The 22235-nt window shown below is 44.3% G+C and overlaps 1 protein-coding gene across 3 annotated transcripts in view; it reads left to right on the top strand.

Moving 5' to 3' along the window:
* Positions 1 to 22235, top strand: part of ZNF236 (zinc finger protein 236) — a 1017074-nt gene that overhangs the window by 482559 nt on the left and 512280 nt on the right. The window lies entirely within an intron of this gene.

The following is a 22235-nucleotide window of genomic DNA, read 5'->3' as shown; positions in this document are numbered from 1 at the left end:
TTTCTTCTAGCTCTTCTTCTGATTTTGGAATCTGGAATCTGGGGAAGGAAGGTTCAGGGTGCCCCTAAATACTAGATTTAGGGGTGTTACAGGTAGGTGAAGGGCAGGGACCAATGGGTCCCTGTCCTGGGTGGGTACACCCCCTATCCTGCCTTTCTCCTGTGGGAGGGGGGCAGTAGCCTAATCCTGATAGGGTAGGGTTTCTCATCTTCAAGATGGCGAGAGCCCGGAGATGTGCTTCACCTCGCCTCCCCCACCTGAGGGGTGGGGTTGGCAGGCTGGCACATCCCCTGTCCTTATTTGGGGTTTCCGGCCAAGCTTCCCGCCAGAGTGGGGGGTTGCAGTGGCCTGGGGAAGCTCACAGAGGCGGCATGCCTTTGAAGCTTCCCCCTGCCCATCCTGGGGAGGAGATTTAGCACCTCGCCCAGGATGGGCATTGTTGCAGGCCCATGAGAGCAGGGGCTCTCCTACCCAGGTGTCCAGCAACATGTCTGCTGTGTGGCAGCCAAGGCAGCATCAGAACAGACGTGGATTGTAGGTTAGGTTTTAGGGGGCTTCTCTAAAATGCCCTCTGGGGTGCTTGGTACATTAAATCCCACACTGACATCAGTGTGGGTTTAATGTGCTGAGATGTTTGATAACAAACTTCTCAGTCTTCAGTGTTGCCATTATGGTGCTGTGGAGTTCGTGTTTGACGAGCTCTCAGCACCATGTACTTTGAAATGGCAGCACTGCACTTACAGTGCCCAGGAATGGACCTGGGTACTGTAGGGGCACAGGGCTCCTGTGCCCACACCATTGGCATAGGGCACCCAGCTAGAGGGGTGGCTGATATATGCCATGGCAGTGTGGGTGATGGGCATGGCACACAGGGATGTGTGCCATGTCGACTCTTTGTTTTGTCTTGCACCCAGACACCCAGCCTGCAAGGGCAGTGTGTGTGTGTGTGTGTGTGTGTGTGTGTGTAAGGGTACAGGGCCTCTAAGGGTGGCACAATGAGTGTTGCAGCCCTTAGAGGCCTTCCCTGGTCACAAGGCCCTGGGTACCTAGGGTACCATTTACCAGGGGCTGACATGTGACCAGGGTTTGCCAATTTGGGTTTTGTGTATTTAGGGAAGGAACATAGGCCCTGGGCACCTGATTGGCAGGAGTCCAGGGCACACTCAGTCAAAGTACATTCAGCAATTCAGCAAAAAGTGGGGGCATACCATGGAAGAAAGATGGCACTTTCTCACACCATTGCAATGGCTGTCAAAGCTTTCCTCACAAGCATAGCTGGGAAGGCAGTTCTTCTGCGTTCAGAAAATGGTGACTGCTGTGTATTACATTCAGAAACAGGGGGGAACCCATTCCATACAATTAACCCAACTGGCAAAAAAATATAGAAATAGGCGAACCGTCACAACATCCACCTCCTAGCACAATGCATACCAGGAAAGGACAACTCAATTGCGGACCACTTCAGCAGAAATCAACAACAGGTTCATGAGTGGGAAATATACAGTACGTTATTACAGTGATGCTTCCACTTGTGGGGAACCCCCACAATAGACCTGTTTGTAACGGTGGAAAATGAAAAATAACAAAGCTTTGCATCCAGACATCCACAGCCCATGGGCAATGCTCTATGGGTGAACTGTTCAGGGATATTTGCATACACGTTTCCTCCTCTCACCCTCATACCTTTCGTGATCAGGAAAGTCAGATAGACTTCAATTACTCTAATTCTGATCGTACCCACCTGGGCTCATCAACTGTGGTATGCAACACACTTTGTAAGTGTTCTGAGAGCACCACTTAGTCTGATATCTCTTGAGTGCTTGCGAGCCACTACAATTGGTGCAACCCACTCAGAACCTTCCACTGCATCAATGATATCCTCCTTACATAGTCTCTTTACCTCTCCCTCAACCTACTACCTCATTAAGATAGGCACCTAACATACTTTAGCAGCCACAGGCATACTCCCTTTTTTAAGTTTAATTTGGTGTACATAACCCTTCAGGAACCCCAGCGTGTCACTGAACATCTCCAGGAATTCTTCCATAAACTTGTTACCACACTTGTCCACACTACCATTCTTAATATAAAGTTCTTGAACTGCACACAATCCTATTTATTTCAGGCACTTTTCCCTGAGCATTGCTTTTGTTACTGATGTCCGCCTCAAAGTACCTTCTGAGCTCAATGGTCTGACCCCTATGTGCTCCATAAGTCGCATAAGGATTTTTCAACTCAACCCTGGAACTGAATTCTTTATCAAACAACTCATCGGAAGTAAGTGTGAGCCATGCTCCAGAGTCAAACAAGGTTTCAACATTTGAACCTGCAATCTCAACTTGATCCTTAAGATGTTTTCTTTTTTTTATCTTTTGTGTAAACCTAGAATATACAATCATCACCTTGTTAAACAGAATCTTGGGTATAGAAGGTTTGGAAGAACAATATTTAGCAAAATGCCCCTTCTTATTGCAAGCTTTGCACACCACATTTCATGCAGGGCATTTCTTTAATGAAGCAACATGCCCCGGATTACCACAACAGTGACATACACCCTTAAACTTGGGTTGTTGAGACTGTGAAGCTTTGATCTTACTCTCCTCTTGCTCTTTAAGTTCTTCTTTCAATTCAACCTTACTCTCTACACTCCTCTTCCCCTTATCCAACTCCTCCATACATGCCAATGCGTGTTTAACACGCTTAGCAGTGCCAATGACTTCATGCAATGACTGGTCATCCTTCACCCACAATTCTTTTCTAATTTTATCGCAACAGCGTCTCAGGATGAATTGGTCTCTGACCAACCTTGCACCAAATTCACATGTGGATGCTAATTTCCTTAAGCAAGTAACGTATCCTTCCACTAGACTTTTGTTGCCTGATGCCAAAGTGATATCGTTCAAGTAAGGTACAGATCTTGGGCAAATAATGCAAATCTAACTTTTTCACACCTGCATCAAACTCCTTCAATTAACACTTCTTGCCCTCCGCATCCTAAACAGTGTAAAAGTAGTGATGGCTTTATCTCACTACTTAGGCTTGACTCACACACACTAGCGTAATGCAAAAATGTTTATTTTCCATTTTTCCCAAGGAATTTGCAGATCTTCAGGAATAGTAAGGAATAAAAGGGGGGTAGAACTGCATTCTGCATGGTTATATATGCTTTGAACAAAGACAGTAGAACAGATAACTCAAAGATTGACAGTATACAGTATCCTGTCTAAATAATATGAACCACCAACGTACTGCAGTGCTAACTACTAGATGTGTGTGAAAAATGTCATAGGTTGCTTGCCAAACAGGGTTGTGGTAAAAAACAAATAACACACTTAACTCACACTTCAGTCACTTTTGTCCGCAATTAAACAGCAGGGTGCGTGCTTATTGTTCTGCATAGAACACTTGAAGAAATACTGGAAAGGCATGCCAATCCCTGTGAATGATAAGAGAAAAAAACATGTGCAAGTACAGAAGTGCAGTGTGGAGGCACAGGAGAGATAATTCCAGTTGAGGCATGCCAATTGCAGTAAAAACATAGGTAGAAATACTCCCCTTCCACCCGTGCCAAGGAGAGAGGCAAAACCCAGAGGCAGGTGTGCCCTATCACTGTACAGTTGGTGCAAGCGAAACTCCAGCATTGAAGCTACAAGAAGGTGTGCCTATTGCGTTGTTTCTCCAGGAATTAGGCCTTGTATACCAAACTCAGCAGTTTGTCCCAGTACATAGCTGTGTAAGATCCTAAGAGCCTGCTGATGTGACATTGTGAGCGCGATGAACAATTCGCTTGAGACGCGATGAGAAAAAGAGCTCGAGACCTGCTGAAAGCACAGGTGCACTGACTCAAAGAGCTTGCTGATGTGACGTGGTGAGCATGTTGAACTGAGGTGCTCGAGGCGTGATGAGAGAAAATGCTCTAGACACGCTGAAAGTATTCATGCGCTGGAATTTGAAAAATGCCAGTTATAAGCACGACTCCTGTGATTCACACAGAGAAAAGTTAAACTGTAGAAGCAAATAAAATAGTACATACAAGGTTGTTTGGAGAAATGCTTTTCTTTTCTGAATCCCAAATGTAGTTGAAAAATAACTTCTCTGAGGATTAATGAGTAAAATCCTTAAGTAAATCTGAAGAGACCTGCTCGAAAATGAGCAGCAGTATGTTGAGATACTTTTCTCCACTCTTTGCCAGTGTAATAAAGCAAGAAAATCCAATCCTTTAAGGTGAAAGTAAGTTCTTTATTAAAAGATCATCTCATCCATAGGTCAGGCAGCAGCTCCAGCCCAGTTGTAACTGCCACTGACCATTGAACCTACAACATGTCATAGCTGGGCTAGAATGCCCTTACACTCTAAATTCCCTACATGCAAACACAATCCTTAAATATCACAATAGTTATTTCATAGAGTCGCAAATGAAAATACCTATACCTCCTTGTCAATTTTACGGTGTGACTACAGAAACGATTCAAACTATGCATCTGGCCAAATTGGTGGATGCCTGCAAGGTAGAATACCCTTTATTTTATGTAAAAATAACTTTGCTGGTTGCACACTAATAAATGGTAATGTGCTCTTGTGGACTACTCTCAGCTTCGGGTTTCATAGTGAAGATGGAACATTCACCTTTGGAAATCTTTTCTGAACTTCCAGAGGGTTTCACATTTCTTTTGAGTTTTTACACTCCCAGCTTGAAAGTTAAGAATTAGTTCCGGTAAGAAAGTGTTTGAGGCATATGAGCTGCAGATCACATACTTAGGCTAAGATCGCCATCTGGTGTTGGGCTCGGATGCTTGCAGGTTGTTGTTGTCTTCGGAAGAAGTCTTTTGGTCACGAGATAGGTGACTCCTCCCTTGGACTACAGTGCGCATGGGCATCCACTCCATCCTCAGATTGGTTTTTTCCGCCATTGAGTTCGGATGAAACTTTTCCACTCCGGTAGAAAACTTCTAAACCAAGCTTTTCGAAGCGAAAAACCTTTATAATTTTCATCATTACTCGACATCGAATTCATCGGGCCTGTTCCGTACGTCGACGCAGGCGATTAAACCTATCCCGCCATGAGGCATGCGGCTCATGGAAAGGACGCCGTTTAAAAAATGCCCCCAATGTGGAGCAAAATTCCCGCACAGTGACCACCACAAGGTCTGCAACCTGTGCCTGTCGCCGAAACACAATGAGTCCAGCTGTCCAGCCTGCTCCGCATTCCGATCCAAGAACACCATTCGGGATCGGAGAGCTCGACGCCATATCATGGCACACAGACCAGCTCCGGAACCAGAGGACATCTTTGATGAGGGCCCCGATGTCCCGGAAGAAGATTCCGAGGAACTTCACATTATATCAGAAGCAGACGACTCTGACGACCCCATTACTCCGGGGCAACGCGTGAGTACCGATGCCCCTACCCCAACCCCTCCAAAAAAGGCATTGGTCAAGACTTCGCCAGCTGGCCCCATTCGCGACCGAAAACAACCTTCAGAAGCCCCGCCTTCGGGCTCGGCTCCGAAGAAATACAAGCCTTCAGGTGGCTCCGGCCCCAGCAAACATATTATTGTACCCCCAGCACTTTCGGCACCAAAGACACAAGACCTCTCGGCACCGAAGCCGGCTCCGGCACCTTTGGCACCGAAACCATTGAGGCACGTAGACAAGCCGGCACCGAAAGCCCCCAAGCTTAAAGGCTCCATTTCAGCACCGAAACCTTAATCGGCACCGAAACCCTCATCGGTACCGAAACAACCGGCTAAGGTCTATACTACACCTCCTAAAGACTCTACCGATCACCCAAAACATAGATCGGAACCGAAAAAATCGGCGCCAAAGTCTGTTCCTGAAGACCAAGAACTTTTCCACTCAGATCCAACGCAAAAAAGAATCTATATCAATCCAAAAACTGGACATGTCACTGCTGTGCCATGTAAGAAAAGGAAGCTAGACACAACACCGTCTCCAGCTCCTGTAAAGAAGAAGGACTCAGCCACTTCACCCATTCCTCCTTCCTCTCCTGTACGACCTCTTACCCCACCCCCCCTGCCTCCACCACCATTACCTCCACCATCTCCTTCACATACACCACCTCCACAGGATGATGATGATGGGGGAGGGGGTGATCCGGATGATCTTAATGATCCTAATGATCCTTTCACAAATCCGGATATTGTACCATTGGACGACTGGGCTTACCCTCTGCCTGATGTACCTGATCCTACTACATACCCTTCCAAACCCTCACCTCCAGATGACCACCTCGGGTTTGGACAACTAGTACACAGAGCAGCACTTTACCATGGCGTCACCATGCACTCAGATGCACCCGAGGAAGACTTCCTTTTAGACACTTTTGAGCAGTCTCAGAAATCTGTCCAAATTTTACCTATGATTAAAGGGGTCATAAAACACGCCACAGAAGTTTTTAAGGACCCCGTACGGGCCAGGGTACTTAACCCTCGAATTGCGAAAAAATATAGACCTGCCCCAGAAGATCCTTCTTATATTAAAGGACAGCTCCCTCTGGATTCTTTGGTGGTTTCCAACGCAAGGAAACGGGCGAACTCCCAAACAACAGGAGATACACCGCCCCCAGACAAAGAATCCAAACTATTAGAAGCCTCGGGCAAAAGAGTAGCAGCACAAGCAGCTAACCATTGGCGTATTGCCAACACACAAGCCCTATTGGCACGCTATGATAGGGCTCACTATGATCAGTTAGAAGATCTCATACAACACCTACAAGACCAATACTAGACCCAGGCAAATGACCTTATACAAGAGGGAAAGCTCATCTCAAATGCCTCAATTAAATGTGCACTTGACGCCGCAGACACTGCCTCTAGAGCAATCAATACAAGCGTACTTCTTAGACGCCATGCATGGCTACGTATTTCAGGCTTTAAGCCAGAAGTACAAAGTACCATACTTAGCCAACCATTTAACCAAGAGCAACTGTTTGGACCAGCAGTAGATACTGCACTTGAAAAAATGAAGAAAGACACCGAGACTGCTAAGTCCATGGGAGCATTGCAGTCTCCACAGCCACGTGGCTCCTTTCAACGCTACTTCTATAGAGGAGCATCCAAAAATATTCCACGTTCAAAACCTCTACACAAACATCCCCCAATAGAGGATATTTTAGAGGAGGATATAGGGGAAACAACACCAAGGGACGAGGTCGAGGCAATACCAACACTCGTACCTCCCCCGCCACTAAACAGTGACTTTCCTCCACTCCCCCCCAGACCATTCCACTCCAGTCGGGGGAAGACTCAAACAGTTCCTACCTGTCTGGAATTCCATTACAACAGACAAGTGGGTAAGACAAATTATCCAGTATGGTTACTGCCTGGAACTCACAAATACACCCCCACATATACCACCCAAACAGCGTCCCATGTCGCCAGACCATCTTACACTCCTCAAGCAAGAGGTTCTCTCCTTGCTTCAAAAACACGCAATAGAGCCAGTGCCCTTCCAACATCAGGGCACAGGGGTATACTCTCTATACTTCCTAATCCCCAAGAAGGACGAGACGTTAAGACCCATACTCGACCTCAGACTCCTAAATCGGTACATACACTCAGATCATTTTCATATGATCACTCTTCAACAAGTGCTTCCACTATAACGGAAAGGTGATTTCCTTGCCACACTAGATCTCAAGGATGCCTATTTTCACATTCCCATGCATCCTGCCCACAGGAAATATCTAAGATTCCTGGTAGACGGGCAACACTATCAGTTTACTGTCCTCCCGTTCGGAGTGACAACTGCGCCCAGAGTATTTACCAAATGCCTAGCAGTAGTAGCAGCGCATCTCAGGAGACAACAAATTCATGTCTTCCCATATCTCGACGATTGGCTCATAAAAGCCAATTCGTTCAACAAATGCGTTCTACACACTCACCAAACTATTCAACTTTTACACAACTTGGGATTCACCATCAACTATCCCAAATCTCAACTACAACCCTCCCACATACATCAGTATCTGGGAGCCACCATAAATACCTCCAAGGCCATAGCTTATCCCAGCCCTGCCAGGATAGCCAATTTACAAGCACTCATCTTAAAATTTCAATCCCAACACTCTCTCCCAGCAAGAGTGTTCATGCAACTCATAGGCATGATGGCGTCATGCATCTTCATTGTGCCGTATGCACGACTTCAAATGCGTCCCTTGCAAGAATGTCTAGCACGTCAGTGGAACCAGGCTCACGGACAACTTACGGATCTGGTGTTAGTGGACAGTCGCTCGCATCGCTCACTAAAATGGTGGAACACCATAAACCTGTCCAAAGGACGGCCGTTCTTAGAGCCTCTTCCACAGATAGTGCTAACAACCGACGCATCTCTCACAGGGTGGGGAGCCCATCTCCTAGGACACACCACTCAGGGCAAATGGACAACTCAACAAAAAGTGCTCCATATCAATTACCTGGAACTACTGGCAGTGTTCCTAGCATTGAAATCATTCCAATTACATCTAAAGAACAAAACTGTCCTCATCCGGACGGACAACATGACAGCCATGTATTACATACAGAAACAAGGAGGCACACATTCTCTCCAACTGTCCCAGCTCGCACAGAACATTTGGAGATGGGCAATTCCCCAGAACATCTACCTGCTAGCAGAACAACTTCCAGGAGTTCACAATCAGATTGCCGATTTGTTGAGTCGACAAACCCAACAGATCCACGAATGGGAATTACACCCACAAGTCCTACTCCCATTCTTCCAAAAATGGGGCCAACCAGACATAGACCTGTTCGACACACACGAAAACGCAAAATGCCCAACCTTCGCCGCCAGGTTTCCCCACCCACAGTCGAAGGGCAATGCGATATGGATGAACTGGTCAGGCAGATTTGCGTAAGCTTTTCCGCCTCTCCCACTCATTCCATTCGTAGTACGCAAGCTCAGGCAACAGTCTCTCAAGCTGATACTAGTAGCTCCCACATGGGCACGTCAACCCTGGTTCACAACACTACTGGAACTCTCTCTAGTTCCACACCAAAGACTGCGCCTCTCCCCGTCCTTATTAACCCAGAACCATGGAGAAATCAGACACCCCGATCCACATCAACTGAACCTAGTGATCTGGCTCCTGAAGTCCTAGAGTTCGGTTACCTCAACCTACCACCAGACTGCATGAATATTATAAAGGAGGCCAGACGGCCTACTACTAGAGCCTGCTATGCCGCAAAATGGAAAATATTTGCCATTTACTGCACTAACAATGATATACGCCCACTGGATGCATCCATCCAGAACATCATTTGCTACTTACTACACTTGCAAAGATGTAATTTAGCGTACTCATCCATAAGTCTCCACCTAGCAGCATTAGTAGCCTACTTACAAAATCGACAACACTTGTCACTATTTAAAGTGCCTGCGAACAAAGCCTTCATGGAAGGTCTTAAAAGGATTATTCCTCCCAGATTACCACCCTCTCCAGTGTGGAATCTAAATATTGTTCTCACTAGGCTCATGGGTCCCCCATTTGAACCTCTGCATAAATGCGAACTACAATTCCTTACATTGAAAGTGGCTTTCCTTATTGCTATCACATCCCTTCGAAGGGTAAGTGAAATCCAGGCTTTAACCATACAAGAACCATTTCTACAACTACATCATAACAAAGTGGTTCTTTGAACAAATCCAAAATTCCTGCCAAAAGTCATTTCTCCATTCCATCTTAACCAATCAGTCGAGCTACCAGTGTTCTTCCCAAATCCGGACTCGGTAGCTGAAAGAGCTCTTTATTCCTTAGATGTTAAAAGAGCCCTGCTGTATTACATTGACATAACCAAATCTTTCCGCAAAACCAAACAATTGTTTGTTGCTTTCTCTCCACCACATAAAGGCAACTCCATTTCCAAATCAGGGATAGCCAGGTGGATATTTAAATGTATTCAAATAGGTTACCAAAAAGCTAAACGCACTCTAACAGTTCCCCCTAGAGCGCACTCCACACGCAAAATAGGGGCTTCCATGGCATTCTTAGGAAACATTCCCTTAGAAGATATTTGTAAGGCAGCCACATGGGCTACAACACACACCTTCACTAAACATTACTGTGTTGATGTGCAAGCCAAACAACAAGCTTCTGTGGGTCAGGCTGTCCTTAAAACCTTATTCCAAACTGCTGCAACCGATACAGATGACCACCGCTAGGGGAGACACTGCTGTATAGTCTATCGTAAGTGTGTGATCTGCAGCTCATATGCCTCGAACGGAATATGCTACTTACCAGTATGCATCTGTTCTTGGCATGTAGAGCTGCAGAGCCACACACGCCCACCCACCTCCCCAGGACCTGTATCTGTTCCAGCATTGTCTTAATTAGACATTACACATGGACATCCTTTCTTTATTCTTACACACTGCATCATTTCCCATCATGGCGAAAAACAATCTGAGGATGGAGTGGATGCCCATGCGCACTGTAGTCCAAGGGAGGAGTCACCTATCTCGTGACCAAAAGACTTCTTCCGAAGACAACAACAACCTTTCAAGCATCCGAGCCCAACAACAGATGGCGTTATTATCCTAAGTGTGTGGCTCTGCAGCTCTACATGCCAAGAACAGATGCATACTGGTAAGTAGCATATTCCTTCCTCTTTTTGCATGGTTGCCCCCACTTTTTGCCAAACTGTTGATGTACTTTGAGTGTGCCCTGGGTTCCTGCCAACCAGGTACCCAGGGCCTATGTTCTTTCCCTACACTGCATTAAAACAAAACCAAATTGACACTCTTTGGCCACAGGTCAGCCCCCTTGTAAATGGTACCATATGTACCAAGGGCACTGTGGCCAGGGATGGGCTGCAGCACTTATTGTGCTACCCTTAGAGACCCTTTGCTTTTACACACATACACTGCCATTGCAGGCTGCGTGTTTTGGTGCAGGACAGAGTGAAGAGTCATCATGGCACACAATCTTGTGTGCCATGCCTACAACCCACTGCCCTGGCGTAGGTCAGCCACCCCTCTAGCTGGGTGCACTAGTCCAGTGGTGAGGGTACAGGTGCATGAACCCTGTACCCCTACAGCGTCTAAGCCAATTCTTAGACATTGTTAGTGTGGTAATGCCACTAACAGTATATGGTGCTGGGAGTTTGTCAGCACGAACTCCACAGCACCATAAAGGCTTTTTTACTAAAAACTGGGAAGTTTGGTATGAAACTTCTCAGCACAATAAACCCACATGGATGCCAGTGTGGGATTTAATGAAGAATACACTAAAAGTGCATCTTAGAGATGCCCCCTGAAAAACGACCTAACTAGTGTCCTGACTGATTGGCTGCTCGCCAGCTGCCACCACCTGACATGTTTCTGGACCTCTGGGTCAAAAGCCTGCTGCTCTCGGGAGTCTGAAACAATGCACATCCTAGGACAAGGTGCCATGCCTCTGCCCCCAGGATGGGCAGGGTCCACCAAGGGGAAGCTTCAAAGGCTTGCCACCTTGCTTCCAGCAACTGACGCCCACCGTTCTGACCCCCCACTTTGGGTGGGAGAATCGGCGGGAAAACCAAGCAAGGAAGGGAGGTGTGCCCATCCCTCAGGTGGGGGAGGCGAGGTGAAGCTCAACTCTCAGTCCTCGCCATCTTGCAGATGGAGGGACCCAGCCAACCATAGAGAGGCCTATGCCCCCCTCCTGCTGGAGGTTGGCATAATATCGGGTGTACCCACCCCAAGGAAGAGACCCATTGGTCCCGACCTTAACCTACCAGTATCACCCCTAAATCTGGAATTTAAGGGCACTCGAACCTTGCCTCCTCAGACAAGAAACGACTAAGAAGAAAAGGAGATGAAGGACCGAACAGCCATGCTGAAGCTAAGAAGAGGACGCCCACTGACTTGGCCCCAGCCCTCCTGGCCTGTCCACACCTTGAACCTGCTCCAGCGAAATCCCGGTGTGTCCTGCAGCCCTCAAGAACCCGAAAGACCTGCCCTGCCTTCCAAAACCAAGACTTTGTCTCCAGTGAGCACCGGATTTGATCACACACAGACTCTGGCTCTGGCAAAATCTGCGAGTCTGCACCACTCTGCACCCAACACCCATGGCCCAAGTTCAAGTGGCCCAACACCATGAGGCGGTCTCCCCAGTGATCCTGACCTGAGATCTGGTGATCTCTGACCTGCCTCAAATCTCCAATTGATGCCTGCAGCCCTTTCCGGAGGGTCCCCCTACCGCGACTGAAACTGGTCAGAAAACCTGACTCCTTTAGACACCCCTGCACCCGACACCCCACAGCCCTGGGTGGCCCAACCCACGGTGTCCAAGCATCCCCAGGCATCCCAAATTACCTCTCCAACCAGTGGTCACCTCCAGAAGAACTTCGTATCCGAGCCTGCAGTGTTTGTTACAACCAGAGGATCCCCATTAAAATCAACAGGGCACTCAACGCCAAATCAGCACTCTGCATCCGGCCGCCACTGTGGGTGCTCCTTGTGTGCTAACTCGGATCCCCCTTTGCCCTGAGCTTAACACTAGGAGCTTTGCTTCCGCAACCTTGTGGTCTGCTCGTGAGCAGCCACAACCGGAGCCCCACTATCCCCCATTGGATAACATTGGGCCTCAGCACTCAGCTCCCGGCTGCCCTAGTGCCTCTGAGGGTGTTCTGAGAGTGCATCCTCGACCCTAGGGGAACCCTGCTTCTAACCCCAGAATACCAACTCCCACAAGTAAGTACTTACCTGCAAACCGTTAACTTCATTTCCTTCCATAGGATTGCATTGAGTGTTTTCTCCTTGAAAATTCTTTTAAATGTGGAGTTGGTTCATATGAAACAGTGAAAAACTGCAAATGTACTAAAGGTTAATTACTTACCTTTTGTCTAGGAAATGTCTCAGTGTGATATCTAGGCATATCCCACTGATTAGCAAAAGTAACTTAAAAAGTAATCAAAAAAGTAACGAGCACAGTAATCTGTAAAGTTACTGAAAAGTAATTTCGAACTGTTGATTTACCTGTAATTCAACCAACTGCATTTGAAACTGCATTTGACTGTAAGTCACTGCATAAGATTTTGCAAAGTATTGATTCACTTACCTGCACCAGGCATGCCTTGGTTCTAGAAATAAAATAACTCAATAATATTTCTGATAAAAACACATTGGTCTGAGTTCAGTCTTTGAATGCGTGACATAATTTCTTGCCTCAGTGTGGACAAAAAATGCTTAACACTACCCTCAGATTAAGCCTTACTGCTTGCCCACACTACCAAAAATAGAGAGAAAGGTGTGATCTACTTTTACCTCTGCTTACCTTTGGGGTTCCACTGGACTCTGTGCACACTATACATCATTTTGGTATAGTTTATACAGAGCCAGCTTTCTATTGTTCCCTCGCACCTTTAATTCTGATTTTTGCAAAGCTCACCCTTTTGAAATGCGCTGCCAATTACTATGCACCCTTCCACACCTCTGACAGTTGTGGGTGTGGAGGACCCTGCATTTTTGACACCCCAAAATGTAGCTCAACAGGACACCCACAACTCAATAAATCAGACTGTGATAGACCTCAATTTCATGAGTCAATGTGTCTCAGAGGGAAGGTATCTCCCAACACATTACTATATCAGAAATCACTCTTTTAAATCAATGGGTTCACTCAATAACTGAATTCTAGATCAGCTGAATACTTAAAGGGTTTTATTATACATATTAGAAGTAAGGCAATACAGAGTTAGTGCCAAAAAGGCTCTCAGCAAATATGGCATTACAGAGATCTGCAAAATCAAATTATTTTAAGTCCCCAGTGGGCAGCGAAATCAAGAGAGAAAGGTACCACGGCCATAGTAGCTTAAGAAACATCTCTGACTCACCCCCAAAATCAAGAGGTTTTTTTAAACATTATTTTCACATATGGAATTAGTAAAACTGAAGAATCATGTTGGTATGATCAAATTCTGTGCCATTCATTGCAAAATGGAGAACAATTCTATTCAGCATCATATTGCCTTAGCATGTAAGCACTATCCCACTACACAAATGTTTATTCTACCCTCTCTATGCTAATGTCATCTGGAGATGGTGGAACAAACTAGGTATATGAACAGCAGCAAACTATTGTGAATGAATAGAGTACAGGAAACTTACAGAAGGACCTTGGAAACAGATACAGATTTGTGACTGAGTCAGGGAAGATTCATTCAGAACCACATGAACAATACAAATAAACAAATATTACTCTGTTTGATTGCATGTTGCAGGAATAACGAACAGTGACATGTGCCAGGGGGAGGACAGGAGAGACATCAGTTCTGTAAAACATTGCTGCTAGGCCCAAATTGAGGCATAATTAAAAAGGTTCAGGAAAGCACACTAATATGCAGTCTAAGAAACTAATTTTAAAGACAAAAGTAGTATATTAGTGTGTACATGTGTATTCATGTTTAAAACTACATTTTGCACATTATTAGTATTGTATAAAAACAGGAATGCATTCACAAAAATCCTCAACATAGAACTGCAATCCAGTTAATCATCATATTGGGAGCTCTCTAGGGCAGCATATAAGCATTCTTCTCTAGAACAGGTTCCAGTTCGTCAGAATAGCTTAGGATTTCTGTGAGAAGCTCACAGGTTTAATGTTTGCCTCCAGCAGTGACCAAGGAAAACCCTGGAACACAAACTTTCAGTGTTTATTGTACATTCTCTAGTACCCCGATTCTGCACTCCAAAAGTAACATAAAATAGGCCACCTTGTTTTATGGTGACAAGTCACCAACGTCTGTTTCAGTAATTTCTATATGCCTTCCAGTTCTTAATACTTCACATTTGTCATTTGAGCTTCCACACTTTTCAATATATTCAGGCGTGTTTCCTTCGACATAGGTCTTTTCCACCTCATCAAGTTTCTTCAGAATGTAAACCAGCACTGAAATGATTTCCCTTTGAACACAGTATCTCCCAAATCTTATGAACTTAGAGAGGTCTTAGCCCTATGGGATCTAATCAGATTGCTCTAATTGCCTTTGTCAACTGGAAGTGTAGGATGTTTCAGTGAGTTTCCTCCTAAAGGACCTACTCTCAAATGGAGAAGGATTTGTACTGCTGTGAAGCTTTTATGTAGATTGTACTTTTTACCCTACTCCACATCTGCCCTGTTTTATATAGAAATGAGGCACCACAAAGCAAACCTTATCCTAATGGCAACTGGTTTGGCCATAAGCATGCATTATGCAGAGTATAAGCAAATGCACCAAAAGACTAGGGGAGAGAAAGGTCAGTCTTGATGTAAGCTTTGTCCGATTTCTGTCATTGTGCACTGTCCTATTTTAAATTAAAGTAACCGCATCTGACGTTTGGTTGACTGGTCTGAGCAAAAGGCAATGCCGGGAAAGAGTGGTTTACAGACACTAGTGTTCATGATATTGCTTCTCTGTATCTCTCAGATATTACCCTGCTTCATCATCCCGGCCCTGCCCATCCGAGTGGCAGAGTTGCGTTCATTGTTAATGTCAAGCATGCAGTTGGAGAACTTGTATGTACTACCTGTCTTTTCCCACGATACTTGGATTTGTAGTTTTTTTTCCTCTGCCTCAGTTTTATTGTGGGTCACTTATTAAACACCCCCTGACCCCCCTCCCCATTTCTCGGTCCAGCTAAGTCTTAGATCTAGTACTTTTTATTATCCCCATCGCATGCCTGTTTGATAGTAGTTGGGGACTACATCATTTGAGGAGACCCCTCTTCTAGGTTTTTTTGGCCAATACATTTATCAGTGACATAGCTGCTTAGGAGCTCCATATGATAGTTCAGAATCCAAACACAGCAGGATGATGGACGGAGTGCTGAAACTTTCAAACACTCGCCCCCAGTCAAGAGATCTGGGTTAAATCCATTGTTCTTTTGCTCACCATACCAGCCCAGCTTGGACCCTGCCTTATGCAAATCAATCCTGACCCTGCTCCCCATAGGAACAGTCCAGCGTGAACTGTCTGGCCATGTTCCCTCTGACCGGAAACAAGCATCCTGGGACCGGTTTCGGGGTATTACCCCTCATCAGACTAGCTATAGTGGAAAAATCATTGATCATCCTTTTATTAAAAATAAATTGGATTTTATTTTATTCTAACTTGTCCACTTTGTCTAACTTTTGACCCATAGCCTTGTTGCCTTTTGCTGTCAAGATTCTGGAGAAGCATGTCAACTGACGCCTGTCTGCATTATTGGATCAAAGTCAGATCTTAGACCCCCCCCCGTTCAGTTGGATTCCGGTCACTGTTCAGCACAGTGACTGCTTAACTGTCCGTGGTTGATGACTTAACGATTGCAGGCAGGCAGTGCAACAGCCCTTGTGCTGCTAGACCTGTATACAACATTCAGTACAGTACCTCATAAAAAAATAATATCCAGATTTCAAGAGCTAAGTATTGATGGGAAGGATCTTCAGTGGTTTAAGTCCTACCAAGAGGATAGGTCTCAAGCTATATATTTACCTCCTATCATGCCCGAATTCAAGTCACTAAATCAGGGTGTGGCTCAGGGCTCAGCTCTATTCCCAACTCTCTTTAATAGCCATGTGCGTTCTGTGGCACAACTAGTAAAATCTTTTGACTCCAGCTGCATGCATTATGCAGATGACACCCAATTAATTATTGCCATGGCCAAGGTAGGTACTACCCATTTCAAACCTTTTCATTAGTGTATGGCTGCTCTATCATCTTGGTTACAACTTAATTCTTTATAATTTAACACGGACAAAGCAGAAGTGTTTTGGATAAATCATTCATGTCCTCATAGTCTTATTATGCATGATCTTTGGCCTCCAATTAGTTCTGTCCACCCAGAACCAGCCTCAGCCATAATACAATTGAGGGATCTGCCTGGAGCTGGAGCTTACTTTAGAACTTTAGAAAAGCAGGTCAACCATCTTGTCTACCCCTGTTGTTTTCTCCTGAGGCTACGAAGGAAGACTTTACCCCTGCTTCTGTAGTGTAGCCATCGTGTGGTGATCTTGGCAACCATTCTGAACCAACCTGATTACTGTAACTCTCTTTTTCTGGGCTTAGCCACTGGCATTATGAAGAAGCAACAGAGGATTTAAAATGCATCGACCCTATTTGCCCTCAGTCTTCCTCATTTTTTTTCTTCCACTACTCTTAACACTCTTCAGTAGAGATCATTGTAGAAAATATTCCTGTGCATTGACTTAAATGCTGTAATCCAGTCGGATCCGAATAATTTTTGGAATACATTTATCAAATATCTCCCAGAGCATGCTTTTTAAACTTTAGAGGCTTTTCTACTTATAATCCCATGAATCAGGTGGTCTCGCTTCGGAGGCAAGTAATTCTCTGTAATGGCAGATAAATTGTGGAAAGAACTTCCCATAACTCTGGATACTATCCTGCTGTTGCTGCAATCTGGGGAAGCCTTGAAGACCTGGCTTTTCAAGAGCTGCTCAACAATTCTGGCTCCTTTACTTGTACTCTCCAGCTGTTGTAGCGCCAAGACACCTGAATAAGTGTTGTGCACTTAATAAATGTTATAAGGTAACACAAAAGTTATAACATTACAAGTGTGTGGGCGTGGTAATGCAGCAATCACCGAACATCAAGTGTTGCAAAATGAAATCTTGAAATAAAAATTCAGATCAGGGTCAGAAAATATAAAAAACTATTACATGAATTCATAAATTGATGAAAAGCCTCATTACTGAGAAGACATTCCTAGTCAAAAGGTTTCTCTTCTTGGACAGATGGTAGCTAAGCAAAATATCGCCCGCCTCTGGGGAGCGGCAACACCACCAACACTCAACGCCTGGAAAGAGGACTTGGATTGGTGTATGATACGGGAGAAAACAGTATATGTAGCTCGTGGCTGAAGTAGAATGTGAACATTTTAGTACTGCCCACTATCGTAATGTATGACACTTCTGCCTGACAACGACAATGTAACACAGATATTAGTAATGATCTCTTGTATGTAATGACCATTTCCTTGATTGTTCAATAAAAAGAATTATTAAAAAAAAAGATTTCTCTTGCAGCTAAAAAAAATGTTTTTTAATTTTTTTATTTGAACGTCTGAGGGCTGCAGCATACACAATTTTTTTTGTAAATGATAGTATAGTGAACTACTGAGAAATGAAAGTAAGCCATTTTCCTCACCATGTAAACTTTACCCCTCTGGATCCCTCAGAATCAGATCACTGTAAATATTTGCAAAGGGCACATGGGCACTATTTCGTTATTTGGTTTTCGCCCCAGGGTTCCTTCTTTTAAGTACCGCTAGTTTTCCGATTCCTGAATGGTTTGGTTACGCTTGTGCCATACAGTGGTGAGCAGAACTTTTTTTCTTAGCTAGTTCCCTGCAACCATACACCTTCTGATCTCCGGGTAAGTCACTGTTAAGAATGTAGATTGCGGTAGAGTTTTTGCAGTTGTTGCCAGTCTGAGAATGAATCATTTGCAGCTTGTCAGTCAAGTGTCGGCAGATATGGAGAATGTTATTTGCCAAACATCCTTTTCTGCCATCCATATCTGGCAGCCCAGTTCTCGCAGGCACCTCAGTGATGGTCAGCTTAGCAGCCTGCATTTCCTATAACCCCTAATAAAGACAGTCAAGCTCTATTTGATATGTTTAGGGATTCACCCTGGTCAACGATTGGATTACATACAAACACAGGAGTGAAAGTTAATTCTGACGTAAGCTGGTCTGCCTGTTGAGGACAAAACTTTAGCTTTATTGTCTGTACATTTCTTTATATAAGTGGGCATGTCTTGTTGCTAAAGGGTAGAGTAGGGAGTCGTTGCATGTATCCACAGATGATCCACCTCTGATGCATCTGTGGTAGTCCAGAACCTAGTGACACAAGAACAGATCACAAGAGGGGGGATCACCCGACCTTACTTGGGCGTTTTCTGCACTCCAGCTTCAAGATACTTTTATCCAGCAATCAAGTAGGAGTGGCTGATGGATCAATTGAGGGACCTCTTACTGTAACTAGATAGAAGACAAATGTTCAAAAGAGGCAAGCTGTAGGTAGACGGTAATTCAGGTTTCCGGCTTATGTGGAATCGAAGCCATCCTCCATCTTACCCCTTCAGATAGGAAAAAGACCCATTCAAAATTACAATTAGCCTATCTTTCAGAATGTGTTTCTTCCTGCCAATTGTACAGCTTCCTCCCTCCTCTAGCAGACATTTGAAGAATGTCAGTTATATGTCTGGAGGAAACATATTGCATCCTTGTTATATGGAAGATGTTGAGCCTTTCTTTCATTACTACTAAGAGTCTGTCCTGTAATCAAAGTGTCTGGAAACTTCTCCCCTACAAATACATGCACGCTCTCACCCTTTTCAAGTCCATGGCAGACCTGAGTCCAACCCTTTGGTTAGTACAGTTAAACTCAGTACAGCACAGTTCTTCAGATTGGGCCATGGCAGCATTTTTGGTAATGTTTGTACTGAGGGCTTGGTTGTCAATGGAGTAACTGCTAGGATCCACTGTTTACCCATGTGGTCCACACACTTACCTGGTTGACAACCCTAGTGAGTGACAGTCAACCGTTGGGGGTGAGGAGGGGGTCTTTATGAAACAGATGGTAGGCATTAACGATGAGGCTTGGGATACAGACAACCTTGAGTAAATCTGCCCAAAGATGGAAAATTGTTCTCTGGGGAATAGGCTAAGCAGAATAATGTGGGTGAGAATAAGAAGACTGATTCAGGTTGGGAAGCTGAAGAAGGGACACACAACACAGTTGACTTTTGGTCCTCGGATCCTTCCTTACAGCAAACCTAATTAAACTATTTTCTGTGGCCGCTCTGCTGGTTCCGTAGAATTCAGCGCCCTGAACATTTTATTTTAAATCCCAAGACTTTACGCCATATGTCAAGGCCCTTAACTAACACGAATATACAGTATTTCACAGGAAGCAGATCACATTGTCTGAATAAAGAGCTGGTTGTCCTGACCCACCAAAGCCTAACAGCAAAGGGATCCTTTACAAGTGCATTTATATAATATGATTGACAATAGTCTTCTCCGTTGTCACAAGCAGGTTGATTTCTGGGGAAGAGACTTTATTTGTGATTCTAATCTGTAGATTTCAGTTCAGATTATCATTTTTGGGTATAATCTCTACACTTTACTGGTCGACGGGTTAGTGAAAGAGAATTCCTCAAACATTGCCTGAGGCAACAAACAAGACACTCCTGAATTAATGTTTTAGATCACCCTTAGTTCCAGTTAAGGAAATCAGAATAAGGGGTGCATAAAATTATAAAACTGCTTGCATAAAAGGGCGATATTTATTATTTTGGACTTTCATTAAATGTACTTTAAAAAAAGCATTCAGTTGGTGAAACTACAGCCTTTTGTCGCATACTCTTGTTCCTAGTAAAGTGTTTGATGGGCTTCATTTAGTAAAATATTTTGTTGGAAAATGAGGTAATGTACATTTTTCAGAATAATATTTTATGAATTTCTTTTTGGTTTTTTTACGGGCAAAATGTTAAATTACTTTAATTTATCCCTTCTGCAAAAGCCATCTTTTAAATGCTAATGCTTGTGGAGATTTCTCATCTTCAAGTGAAGTCCATTTCAGAAACATAGACAGTCACTTATGGCCTCCTCAAAAGTGGTTTGAGGGCGTCCCTCTAAGGCCAGTGCCTGATCCAGAGCCAGTATGGATAGCTGTTCCCTGACAAGAAACATAACACTAAAGAAGACCTGCAGATTTACGTTGCAAGGCTTAACAACAGTGTGATTTATTGCTAGATCTTCCCATGCACTAGGGGAGATTGCGACCTTAGCAGTTTCAGCTTGCTGCAGCACAAACATCTATTTTCTGACCTATTAAACATCATAAATGCTTCAAAACAGTCATTTCTCGGCACAGTTGATGCAATTTTTCTCTTCATGGATACTGATATTGTGCTGCTTCATAACAATTGGATGAGAGTAATTGGTTTCTCTGGCAGCGTCCATGCGTTTCTTCGGAACAAGCCATTTGATTGGCAGTATCTCTTCGGTATGAAGGCTAGTGACTTCTGAAGTTGCCTTTGCAATATCCTTTTGACCCATTCAGAGGCAAGATTTGGGGAATTCCAGAGAGCAATCTTTTTGCAGTGCGAGCAAACGGAAGATACCATCTGCATTGTGCACTGGAGTTTCCTCTGAAGACTTTGTTCGATGATACCCTATTTCTACAGTAGACAGTTTGTTTCTACTTCACTTTTCACCCACTTTCATCTTCTGCAGAGTGGTTCATAAAATCTGATTGCTTAAAGCCCATGTGACTGGTATTTCACATTGGACTTGTCATCCATGGTACCCTGAGTTTTTACAGTGGAACTGTGCAAGTCTGTGGCCTCTTCCTTTTTCTTGACCCCCTCCCCAATATCCCCCCACACCCACCCCCTACTTGACAGATCACTCAAACTTGCGAGGAAGGAGCTGAGGTGGATGAGACCTGTTTTTTGTGGGAAGGTTTTTTTGAAGATTCGTCAAATGGCGCCAAAGTTATTAGCAAAACAAAAAAAGCTTTTCCTATGGAAATGTGATCCTGTGATTCTAACTATACAACCCTGTGGCGACTACCGTTGATTACTATACGTGTGTGTGTGTTTATATATATATGTGTGTGTGTGTGTATATATATATATATATATATATGTGTGTGTGTGTGTATATATAATATATATTTAACCACACTAGAAACACTGTGTGTGTGTATACACACACACTCACACACTCAAACTCACTCACTCACTCACTCTCTGTTTCTAGTGCGGTTAAAATATATATTGCCTTGTTCTGAAAGTCAAAATCATTGCTTCTCATGTTTTTCTGCCTTGTGCCTCTCAATGTAAGTCACTAAGCAATGAATATTCTGAATAAAATATGAAAGTAACATTGTGTACAAGAAGTAAAATAATGCTCAAAAATCCAAACATGGAGTGGAACTTTCTGCTGCAGTACATCTTGCTATCTGAATTCATGATGATTTTGTTTGAACGGTCTTCCACCATATTTCTCTTTCTGATTAGGATTAGCACAAGCATGTGTTGGGAAGTAGGACTTAAATATTAATGGGGCCCTCTCCTAAATCAGTTCATTGTTACTGTGGCCTGATACTAATGCCTCTCTCACGTCCATATTCTCTTCACTATTTAGCTTCATTGCATGTACACTTCTTCCCTTGTTTTTCGGATCCTTTGTATCTAATGTGTAATATTACCCTTGTGGACTTGGTAGCCAAAATTCTCAAATAG

Source organism: Triturus cristatus, chromosome 5_2 (assembly GCF_964204655.1).
Source record: "Triturus cristatus chromosome 5_2, aTriCri1.1, whole genome shotgun sequence".
Taxonomy (NCBI): Eukaryota; Metazoa; Chordata; class Amphibia; order Caudata; family Salamandridae; genus Triturus; species Triturus cristatus.
This window is presented reverse-complemented; position numbering and strand designations above follow the sequence as displayed.